The 11,218-nt window shown below is 37.7% G+C and overlaps 1 pseudogene; it reads right to left on the reverse strand.

The window, feature by feature from the left end:
- Positions 1-10,057: 10,057 nt before the first annotated feature.
- Positions 10,058-10,699, reverse strand: LOC119530325 (annotated as a pseudogene).
- Positions 10,700-11,218: the final 519 nt, after the last annotated feature.

The raw sequence follows: 11,218 nt of genomic DNA on the forward strand, positions 1-11,218 counted from the left end.
CATAGAAAATAAGTGACAGAGCCAAGAATTGAAGCCAATTCTTCATCCCTACACCTCTCCTTCCTTCCGCCTCAGGTCTTCCATTGCATCTCATCATTCCAGTGGCAAATTACCCTTGTAACAAATTACTCCAAAATTTTATGGCTTATAATAACAACTTTGTAAGACTGTGGATTTTGTAGGTCAAGAATTCGGATGGGGCACAGCTGGAGTTTATCTCTGCTCCACAACGTCTGAGGCTTTAGTTGGGAATCTAGATGGGTGGTGGTGACTTTATATCTAGGATCTGGAATCATCTGGAGACACCTTCATTCATATATCTGGCAGTCAGTGCTGGCTATTGGCTGGTACTTCAACTAGGGCCATTATAGATCCCATGTATAGCCTTTCCGTGTGGCATGGGCTTCTTTGCAATAGGGCTGCCTTCTTGCAACATGATTCAGGGCTATAAAAGTGAGTGTCTGGCAAAATCAAGTGACAGTTACATTATATTTTATGTTCTAGTCTCAGAAGTCACACAGCTTCACTTCTATCATATTTTTTTTTGTTACAAGCAAGTCACAAGGCTTCCCAATGTCAAGAGACCCTGTCTTTCAATAAGAGGCCATTCTTCCCTCAGACCACAAATTAATTACAGTCCTCCCATTTGCCAAATACTCTCACCCTTTGTCTCAAGACTTGGGAAAAGTCTCAGTCCATTATAAGATCAGGTTCAGACTTGAAATTCAGGATGTCATCACCTAAATGAAGTTCAGTTGTGGATGAGGTTCTTCAAGCACGGTACCACTCCTTTACTGTAGTTCTTCTTGATCTCAAGTCATGTTATCTAAAAAGACAGGTTATCTGCCCTCTGCACACCCAACATACAGTGGTGGCATAGGTATAATATGATTGCATTAGAGACTCCTGTTTAAAAAGAGGGAGTTAATGGGGGGAGTTGTAGGGAACCCAATGTACGTAACAGTCACTGTTCCATAGCAATTGCAAGATTTATTTGAACACATTTCCACTTCCCTGATTAGGGCTTGGTCTGATCCTGTGAGAGATTTTATCTGTGCTCTTGGCTCCAGTCTCTGAGTCATCATACTTTTCTTATAAGAAATGGCCTGTGTTTGCAACATGGATAACCTTTTCCACCTTCTTCCTGCAGAAGAATGTTTGGGGGGTCTAAAGTCTTCTTTGCATCTTGCACTGCCTTTGTTGCTTTTAGTTAAAGTTGTTCCTAATTCCCATGATTTACCCTAAACACTGGCTATTTTTAGATCTGTAGTGGTTTTGTAAAGTTTTATGAATTTTATTGGGTTTTCATTTTACTTTCTTTCCCTAATAACCAGCTTTTGGATATATTATCAGTTTTACTGTTTTTGTTTTCTAATTCATTGATAAATGCTTTTATCTTCATTAATTCATTTTGCTTCCCTTAAGTTTATTTGTTGTTCTCTTTTTAAAATAAGTATTTTAGGCTATGCATTTTCCTTGGTTCAATGCTTTAAGTGTATTCTGTATGTTGTGTTTTCCTGTATACTCTTCAATTTTGGTTTTGATTTCCTCTTTGACCTATGATTTGTATAAATTTATTTTCTTGTTTTCTTTTAAATATTTCCAGAGATAGAATTTTTTTCTGATTTTGTAATTGTCAATTGACAACTCCCCAAAATGCCACTAGAAAACCTGATGATTAAGCAAAGCTACTTACTGCAATAAGGAAGAACATCACCGTGATAGACTTTTTATACTGCCTTAAAAAGGGGAGGTCAGAGGAGGATATGTGTAGGGTTTACTGATCTGCGTTCAAGTGGTATAAGGCAGGTCTTTCAAGTTGAGATAATTATTGAGATGGCGCAACGCTCATAACATAATTGTTTAAAATCAGTGAACACAATTAGACAACAGTCATGCAGAGAGACTTGATAAGCAAAGTACTGTTTCATAGGCAAGTTATTTGCCTGCATGAGCATTCTATTGTGTTGGCACAAAAATCCTTTGCTCAGGTAAGCTAATTATTTGCCTGGACAAATTGGTTTGCCAGAATTTCCTGAAGAAAACAGTGAAGTTACTTTTTGGTTTACAGCCTTGTCTTCCTGGTCAAGAATTTCCTGGAAAAAATTTAGTAAAGTCATGGGGAAGGTGGCCTCCATTCTCATACCTCATAGTTAAGGCATGTGGAAATAGATGGCCTAAATTTTCATTATTAACATCTAATTTGTATTGTATTGTTTTTAGATAATATCATTTATATTATTTTGATATTGTTGCCGTTTAACCTAAACATTGTCTGTTTTTTTTCTTTCTATATGACGTTCCTTAGTGATCTCATCTACTATTTGATTTCAACTTTTATTTATTTTATTTACATTATTTTGGATGCCTCTATAATCATTATCTATGAAATTTATCCTCTGATGTCATTTATTGACAGTCATTTATTAAGTGCTTACTAAGCTCACTTTATAACTGATTAAATAACAAACTTGCCTTTCCAGTTGGATATTTCTTTTCTGACTGAATATTTCTAAGTGAATTCCCTTCCTAATTTACTTTTTTTTTTTAAGCAATGGTATGACCATATCACTCAAATTTAAAATTTAGATTATTTTTTATTTCTCTTTATTTCTCTTTTACCATTGAATCTATTAATTATTCCTTCCAAAATTCTCATACATTTTACCCTTAAATAATCCTGATGTCATAGTCCTTGATTGGCAATTGCTACCTTGTATATGGACTTCAGTAATAACCTTCTAATTGTTCTGTTTGATCCTATGGACTCTTCAGTTTCCCTAATTCCATGATTACCCTGAAGTCCATATTCAGACAGTGTTCTCATTACCTACGAGAAAATGGCTCAAGATAGTGTGGATTGGCTCTATTTCTAATATCTATCTTGAATGTAAAGTCTCTGTTTCGGCATAACAGGTCTATTCACTGACTCCTGAACAGGCTTAGGCTTTACATTCTTCTTTGCTTAGCCTTTTGGAGGCCGCAGTAAATGCCTGCTATTAATGGTACCTTGAAAATGGTCTTCACTTAACTCCTCTGAATTATATTTATAACTGATTCCGAGTATACATTAAATGTATTGCTTTGTATCATTTTCTTTCACTAAAGTTTGCATTCTTTATGGTTATTTTAGTTTTCATGTATTTGAAAGGTCAGCTGAATTTCAGTTTGTTAGGGATGGTACAATTATTTTATCTTTCTTTGAATTGTTCAGAGAAACTATCATCATACCTTATACATAGTATTGACTCAAACAGATGTCTGTTGATAAAAGCCAAGGCTCTGTAATCAGGTTGCCTGGTTCTAATCTTGGCTTTATTATTTGTGTGACTTTGGGCAAATTATGTGACCTCACTAAGCCTCAGGGTTCCCATCTGTAAAATATTATGAGAATGAAATAAGGTAAGTCATGTAAAGCACTCAGAGCAGTGTCTGGCACACTGTAAATCTTCAGTAAATTGAAGTTACCACTGCAATACCTCAAGAAGAGGGAAACATCCAGAGCGTCTGGAGATGGTGCTCCAGCATTCAGAATGAGCTGGGGAGCATCTGGGGGGTCAGGTGTACAAATGTGGAGGCTAAAGCCATGTTCCCTGACTCCCCTCTCCTCCGAGGCCCATGATAGGTTAGTCCTCCTTTCTTATATGTGGCCACGATACCTTCGTTTGTCCTCCTTTAATATTCTTCACATTTTAGACTAGATAACCATCATTCTTCTTGGCTATATTTTAAATTCTGAGAAGGCAGAGATGCTGTCTATTGTACTGGTATCTCTATCCCTAGCACCAAGTACAGCTGCTCAGTAAATATTTGTGGAAATGATGTATGTATGAATGAATGGAATTTTGCACAGATCATCTACTTTATGTTTTTAATTAAACTTTTTTATCTTGAAATAATTGTAGATTCATACACAGTTGTAAGAAATAATACAGAGATAGCTGTTGTACTTTTTAACCAGTTTCCTCAATGGTAATATTTTGCAAAACTACAATATGATATCACAACCAGGATATTGACATTGCTATGTTCAAATACAGAGCAGTTTTATCACCACAAGGATCCCTCCTGTTGCCATTTTATAGCTATATCCAGTCTCCTTTCCTCTCCCCACCTCTATCATTAACCCTTAACAACCACTAATCTACTCTCCATGTCTGTAATTTTGTCATTTTACACATGAAATTATACAGTATGTAACATTTTTGATTTTTTTTTACTCAGGATAATTATCTAGAGAGTCAATTGAGTTGTTGTATGCATCAAGAGTTGATTCCTTTTTATTGCTCAGTAATACTCCGTTATATGGATGCACCAGTTTGTCTGACCATTCACCTGTTAAAGGACTCTGGGTTGTTGCCAGTTACAGACTATTACCAATAAAGCTGCTATGGACATTCATGTAGACTGTTTGTGTGGACACAAGTTTACATTTCTGTGGAATAAATGCACATGAGTGCAATTGCTGGGTCATATGGTAGTTGCATGCTTAGTTTTTTTGTTTTTTTTGTTTTTTTGTTTGTTATTTTTTACATTGTATGGTTTTCTTTCTTTTTTAATGCAATTTTGTTGAGATATATTCACATACCATACAATCATCCAAAGTGTATAATCAGTTGTTTGCAGTGTCATCATATAGTTGTGCATTCGTCATCACAGTCAATTTTTTGAACATTTTCATTGCTCCAAGAAATAAAAATGAAAATAAGAATAAAAATAAAAATAGAAGTATGAAATAACACCCAAAACATCTCATACCTCCCCCCCATTATTCATTTACTTTTTGTCTCCCTTTTTTCTACTCACCTGTCCATATACTGGATAAAGGGAATGTGAGGCATAATGTTTTTACAATTACACAGTCACACTGTATTAGCTATATAGTTATACAATTGTCTTCAAGAATCAAGGCTACTGGATTGAAGTTCAACAGTTTCAGGTATTTCCTTCTAGCTATTCTAATACAGTAATAACTAAAAAGAAATATCTATATCATACATAAGAATAACCTCCAGAATGACCTCTGGACTCCATTTGAAATCTCTCAGCATTATTTCATTTCATTTTGCTTCCCTGTTTTGGTCAAGAAGCTTTTCTCCATCCCATGATGTCGGGTCCAGGCTCATCCCCAGGGGTCATGTCCCACATTGCCAGGGAGATTTACAACTCTGGGAGTCATGTCCTATGTAGGGAGGAGGGTAGTGAGTTCACCTGCAGTGTTGGCTTAGAGAGAGAGGCCACATCTGAGCAACAAAAGAAGTTCTCTGGGGGTGACTTTTAGGCACAATTGTAAGAAGGCTTAGCATGCTTAGTTTTAAAAGAAACGTTCAAACTGTTTTCCAGTGTGACTGTACCACTTTACATTCCCACCAGAACGCATGAGTGATCAAGCCTCTCCATATCCTCACCAGCATTTGGTGTTGTCACTCTTTTTTCAATAGATCTTATTTTTTAGAACAGTTTTAGAGTTACAGAAAAATTGAGAAAATGGTACAGAGTTCCCATATATTCCACCCCCAGTTTTCCCTATAATAACATATTATGTTAGTATGGTACATTTGTTACAATTAATGAACCAATATAGATATATTATTAATCGAAGTCCATTGTTTATTCAGATTTCCTAGTTTTTACCTAATGTCATTTTCCTGTTCCAGGATCCCAGTAAGATATCACATTTACTTGTCATGTCTCCTTAGGCTCCTGTTGGCTACAGCAGTTTCTCACACTTTCCTTGTTTTGACAACCTTCAAAATTTTACGAAGTATGGGTCAGGTAGGCATTTTTAAAAATATTCCTCTATTGGAATTTGTCTGATGTTTTTTTCATGATTAGACTGAGGTTATGGGTTTGAGAGAAGAAGACCACAGATGTGAAGTGCTATTTTCTTCATAAATATCAAGGATACATATCATCAACATGATTTATTATGGTTGATGTTGATCTTGATCACCTGGCTGAGGTAATGTAGTGTTTTTCAGGTTTCTGCACTGTAGAGTTACTCTTTATTTCCCCTTTCCATACTGTACGCTTTAGAGTGAAGTTACTATGCAAAACCCACGCTTAACAAGTGGAGAGTTATGCACCCTTCTTTTGGTGCAGAGTATCTACATAAATTATTTGGAATCTTCCACATGGAAGATTTGTGTCTTCTCCCTTATTTATTAAGTTAATCAATCATTTATTTATATTAGTATGGACTCTGGATATATATTTTAAATTTTGGAATTATAACTCAAAACTATTTTAGTTTGTTGCTCAAATTGTTGCAGCTTTGACCTTTGGGAGCTCCTTCTGTTGACTCTTGTTCCCTTTTGAAATCTCCCCATTTTTGTGTGTGTAGTTTTTTTTTTTTTCCTTTAGCATTTATTTTCTGGCATACGAGTACTTCTAACACCTCTTGCATATTCCTTGCCCCAGTCCTAGAATCAGATCAGCCATATTTCTAAAGACTCCTGATTCTTTTTATTAAAGAATGGTATTTGAAACCAAGTTCTGACATTTGTTGCTAGGATGTAGTTTCTTTTAGGTGCTCTCAGCTGACAGATGAAAGAAATGTGTGTATACTAACTTGTGTGTGCATGCATATCTATACTTCTACATATACTTCTATATATAACCATCTATATGTATATTAAGCTAAATATGATATCATACTGATATATCTAACTTTATGTATAATTCATTTACCTTTAGTCTTATAGATGCCACTCATTTCCAAAGCTACATAGGTCAGTACCTTTTCCTCCAATCCCCTTCATTGAGATTGTTTTACATATCTTTAATGTATTTAGGTTATCTTGTCACAGAGTGTATAAAAAGTCTGCCTGGGATCTCCTGACCTTCTAAAATGATCTATTTTTTTAAAGTTGCATACAATAAGGTTACTCTTTGTTCTGACAAGTTCTATAGCACATCAGTTGGGTTTCTCCAGAGAAACAGAACAAACAAAATATGGAATTTAATCAAGCAACCATGGGAGCTAGCAAGCCTGAACTTCACAGGGCAAGCCACCAACTGGAAGCACAATATTGAAGTCCTTAGTCTGAATTTCCCAGGGGAAGCTTGCTGAATGGAAATTCTGGTGATGGCTAATTTTTAAGTTGAGGCAGAAATTATTTTGACCTCTAAAACCCTCAGTTCTGACTTTAAAACCTCCAATTGATAGGATGAGGAAATTACCTACATTGCTGGGGACAAGCTCCTTTGTTGATTGCAAATGCAATCAACTAATTATAGATGTAGATCCCTCTATGAAATATGCTAACAGTAACAAGCAGGCCATGCTTGGCCAACTGGGCACCATAACCTAGGCAAGTTGGCACCTGTAGTTAGCTATCACATATGTGTTTTAACAAATGCATAATGTCATGTATCCACCATTATATCATCATACAGAACATTTGCACTGCCATAAAAATTCACCTATCAATCCATCTATCCTCCCCCTGAATCCCTGACAACCACTGATCTTTTTACCATCTCTGTAGTTTTGCTCTTTCCAGAATGTATAATTGGAATCATGCTTTGTGTAGCCTTTTCAGACTGATTGCTTTCTGTTCTGGTTTGTTAATGCTGCTGTTTTGCAAAACACCAGAAGTGGATTGGCTTTTATAAAGGGGGTTTATTTGCTTACAAAGTTACAGTCTTAAGGCCATAAAATGTCCAAGGTAAGATATCAAAGAATAGGGTGCCTTCACTGGAGAAAGTCTGTTGGCATCCAGAAAACCTCTGTTAGCTGGGAGGGCATGTGGCTGGCATCTGCTTGCTCCCAGGTTGTGTTTCAAAATGGCATTCTCCAAAATATCAGCTTTCGATGGCTGCCTTCAAAATGTCTGTCTCTGCTGAAGCTCCTCTTCAAAATGTAACTCTCAGATGCTCTGAGGTCCTTCTGTCTGTGAATTCCTTTATACTACTCCAGTGATCCAATTAACACCCACCCTGAATGGAAATTATCCAATCAAACATTTCACTCACAGCTGATTGAGTCACATCTCCATGGAAACACTCAAAGGATTCCAATCTAATCAACACTAATACATCTGTCTCCACAAGATTCCATCAAAGAACATGGCATTTTTGGGGACATAATACATCCAAACCAGCAACACTTTCCAAGAAATAAGCATTTAAAATTCATCCACATGTTTTTGTGGCTTGATATTTCATCTGTTTTTGGTGTTTAATTTTTTTTATTTATTTTTAATTTTTTTCATTTTGCCATTGTTTCATTCAACAGTTATTTATTGATATGTACCAGACACTGTTCAGAGCAGCTGGGATACAGCACTGGTCAAATCAAATCCCCTGAATTCAAGGAGCTTATTTCCTAATAGGGGGAAACAATCATTTATAAAAGCAAATAAATATATAGTATGTCAGAATACCAGGGAGAAAGGCAAGGCAGAGTAAGGAGGACAGGATGGGCCTGTTATTTTACATTTAATAGTCTAGTGACAATAAAGTCCCTCCTTCTTGAAGACGGTGGCGTGAATGCAGTGGGCTATGAAGCCATCCATAAGGTCAAACAGAACACAGCCAATGCTTTCAGGGTGATACATCCTCAGTTTTGATAATAAAAATCCAGGGACTTTGTTTTTTAATCCTTTAAATTAGAAACACTGGTTGCTACCAGGGATGGGATCTGGGTGGTTGGGAGGATAGGGTGGGAGTCTTATGCAGAAAAGCCTTTTGTTATCTTGGATTTTGAACTGCATGACTATATTTCCTATTTAAAACATGAATTTAATTCATTGAAATAAGGAAGAATTTCAGTAGTCTTTTGGGAAGGATTAATCATTTTTCTGGAACTACTTCCTTAAAGGGGTCTGTTTTCATATCTGCCAACTTCTGCCAGACCTTGTAGATGTAGAACCCTTTGGTGCTCCCAAGAGGGCAAAGTCGTAACCTTGAGGCCAACCATTCAACAATCTTCTCTGAGCATCTGCCACATGCTGGTAAAAGAATGTGTGGGGACAGTAAGCGAACAACACACGGGGAGGAAATGCTCTCTCCGTAGCAGGGTTGAGGAATTGGGATTTGAAAATAAGGATTTTTGCTAGGAACCGATACACTCCTCTGGGTCCATCTCATGCTTCAGTAGGTCTCTACCTTGGTTTTTGATCCTTGAACTGGGACCGACTCTGATGTTTATCTCCATACAGCAATCACTACTGCATCCTATTTGAAAAGCCATGGACAGATGGCCACATTAAGGAAAACTACTACTAAAGACTGGTCTTCAAGTTAAGAGTTTAGCCAGCAACCTAGTTTTAACTGTGCTCCCTGGTTTCCTCTTTCTTTGTGAAACTGGAGCTAGAGGACTTCGCCGGCTGGCTCCTGGTGGTGGAGGTGATGGGAAGGGAGGACTAACTCTCTGTGTGGCAGAAACCTGAATAAACAAGGACTTAAGAGGACTTTGGGAGCCAGGGTATCCTGACCTAACTCTCAATGTGACAAGCATGGAGTCACAGTCAGGCCTAGAGGGAAGGGGACTGTTCAGAGATGGGGTCAGGTAGGGGTGGGAGATGAATAGTTAGTATTCTTTAAATATTCCATGTTTCATGCAGTCACTGTCCTCCATCTCCACAAACTCAGCTTCCAGTCAGACTCCCCCATATCCCAGCAATCTGAGCACTCTTTCAGAGATCCTCAGCAGACACAGACAGCTTCATTTCCCTCTCTCAATCTCCAGTGCCTAGAACTGAGCTTCCTCCTCAACAGGCACTTAAAAATTGCATAATGGATGAATTTAACCACTGGTGTTGAACATCAAAAACAGTATTCCCTACTACCTTAGGAAATCCTCAGTGAGGAAGCCAGACTTCTCATATCTGCATGGTCATATGTATCTGAGAATGGCGTGGCTGCACACGTGAGAACTGAGCACATCCTAGCAGTGTCAGCAAATAATTCCTTCCCTACTCCATGACAAACGGTTTCCCCCAGATGAAAGGATCAAGTCCCAAAGCTTGACTCTTCTAATGCTTGAAATGGGTTCCATTTCAGGATTTCCTTGGCTTTGCTTATTTTAAGGACTCAGCTCAAGCTGCAATCCTCAGAAAAACTGGGTCAGGTTGGGGATGTTGGTGTTGAGATCACTGATGTTGCTGTTCTGAGGAATCTCAGGTAGGTTGATGTTTTTCACAGCAGACACAGCCTGGGTGGGGGCCGCTAAGAGGCCACCTTTCAATGTCTCCAGCCTGTTTTGAGCTTCTATCTGAGTCACAATTTCATTCATGTTTGTTAACAATACCATTCCACCCATCACTACCTCCTAAACGTTATAATGCGCCTTATCCATATGGAAGGACAAAGCCAATTCACAAACATTTTTGAAACATTTATCCAGGGTCTCCACAAAGACCTGGATGAGGTCCAAGATTCCAAGTTTGCTTTCAGATGAATCCACACAAAATACAAAGTAAAGAGTAGCAAAATATTGGTAAATCACTTTGTAGGCAGAGCCACCAATCAAATTTCCACCCTCTAAGAAGTTACAGATGTTGTCATCCCACTGAGGACTAGATGGAAAGTCTCTCGAAAAATCTGCTGTTGAATTTCTTCTGGGAAATGCTGGTAGAAGCAGACCAGCCATGGCTTCCTGAGGCTGTTGAAAACCAGAATCACCTGAATCATCTTCTGTGACCATGCTTCTCTCAGTACCCCCATATGTTTTTATTGTTAAATAATATCCCATTATATGGATGTACCCATGTTGTTTATCTGTTCACCTATTGAATGCCATCTTTGTTGATTCCAGTATTGGGCGATTATGAATAAAGCTGCTATAAACATTCACATGTAGGTTTTTGTGAGAACGTAAGTTTTTAAGTCAGTTGGGTAAATACCTAGGAGTGCAATTGCTGGATCATATGATAAGTCTACATTTAGCTTTGCAAAAACTGCCAAATTGTCATCCAAAATGCCTGTACCTAATTCATGTTTTTCAAAGGACAAATCCTTTCCAGTTTCCACAAATTACCTTTGTGGCAGAATAACTCAAGGAATCATTTTGGTGTGGTGGTTAATTGCACAGCTTCTGAACTAGAATTCCTGTGTTCAAGCCTTGACTCTACCACTTACTAAGTGCATGATTTTAGGAATGTTGGGTCATCCCTCTGTGCCTCAGTTTCTCTCCTGTAAACTGATGTATATCCCAGTTGTTGTGAGGATTGAGTTAGGTACCTGTTTGGCATATAGCAGAAAGCTGATTGTT

This window comes from Choloepus didactylus, chromosome 3 (assembly GCF_015220235.1).
Source record: "Choloepus didactylus isolate mChoDid1 chromosome 3, mChoDid1.pri, whole genome shotgun sequence".
In the NCBI taxonomy this organism is placed as follows: Eukaryota; Metazoa; Chordata; class Mammalia; order Pilosa; family Megalonychidae; genus Choloepus; species Choloepus didactylus.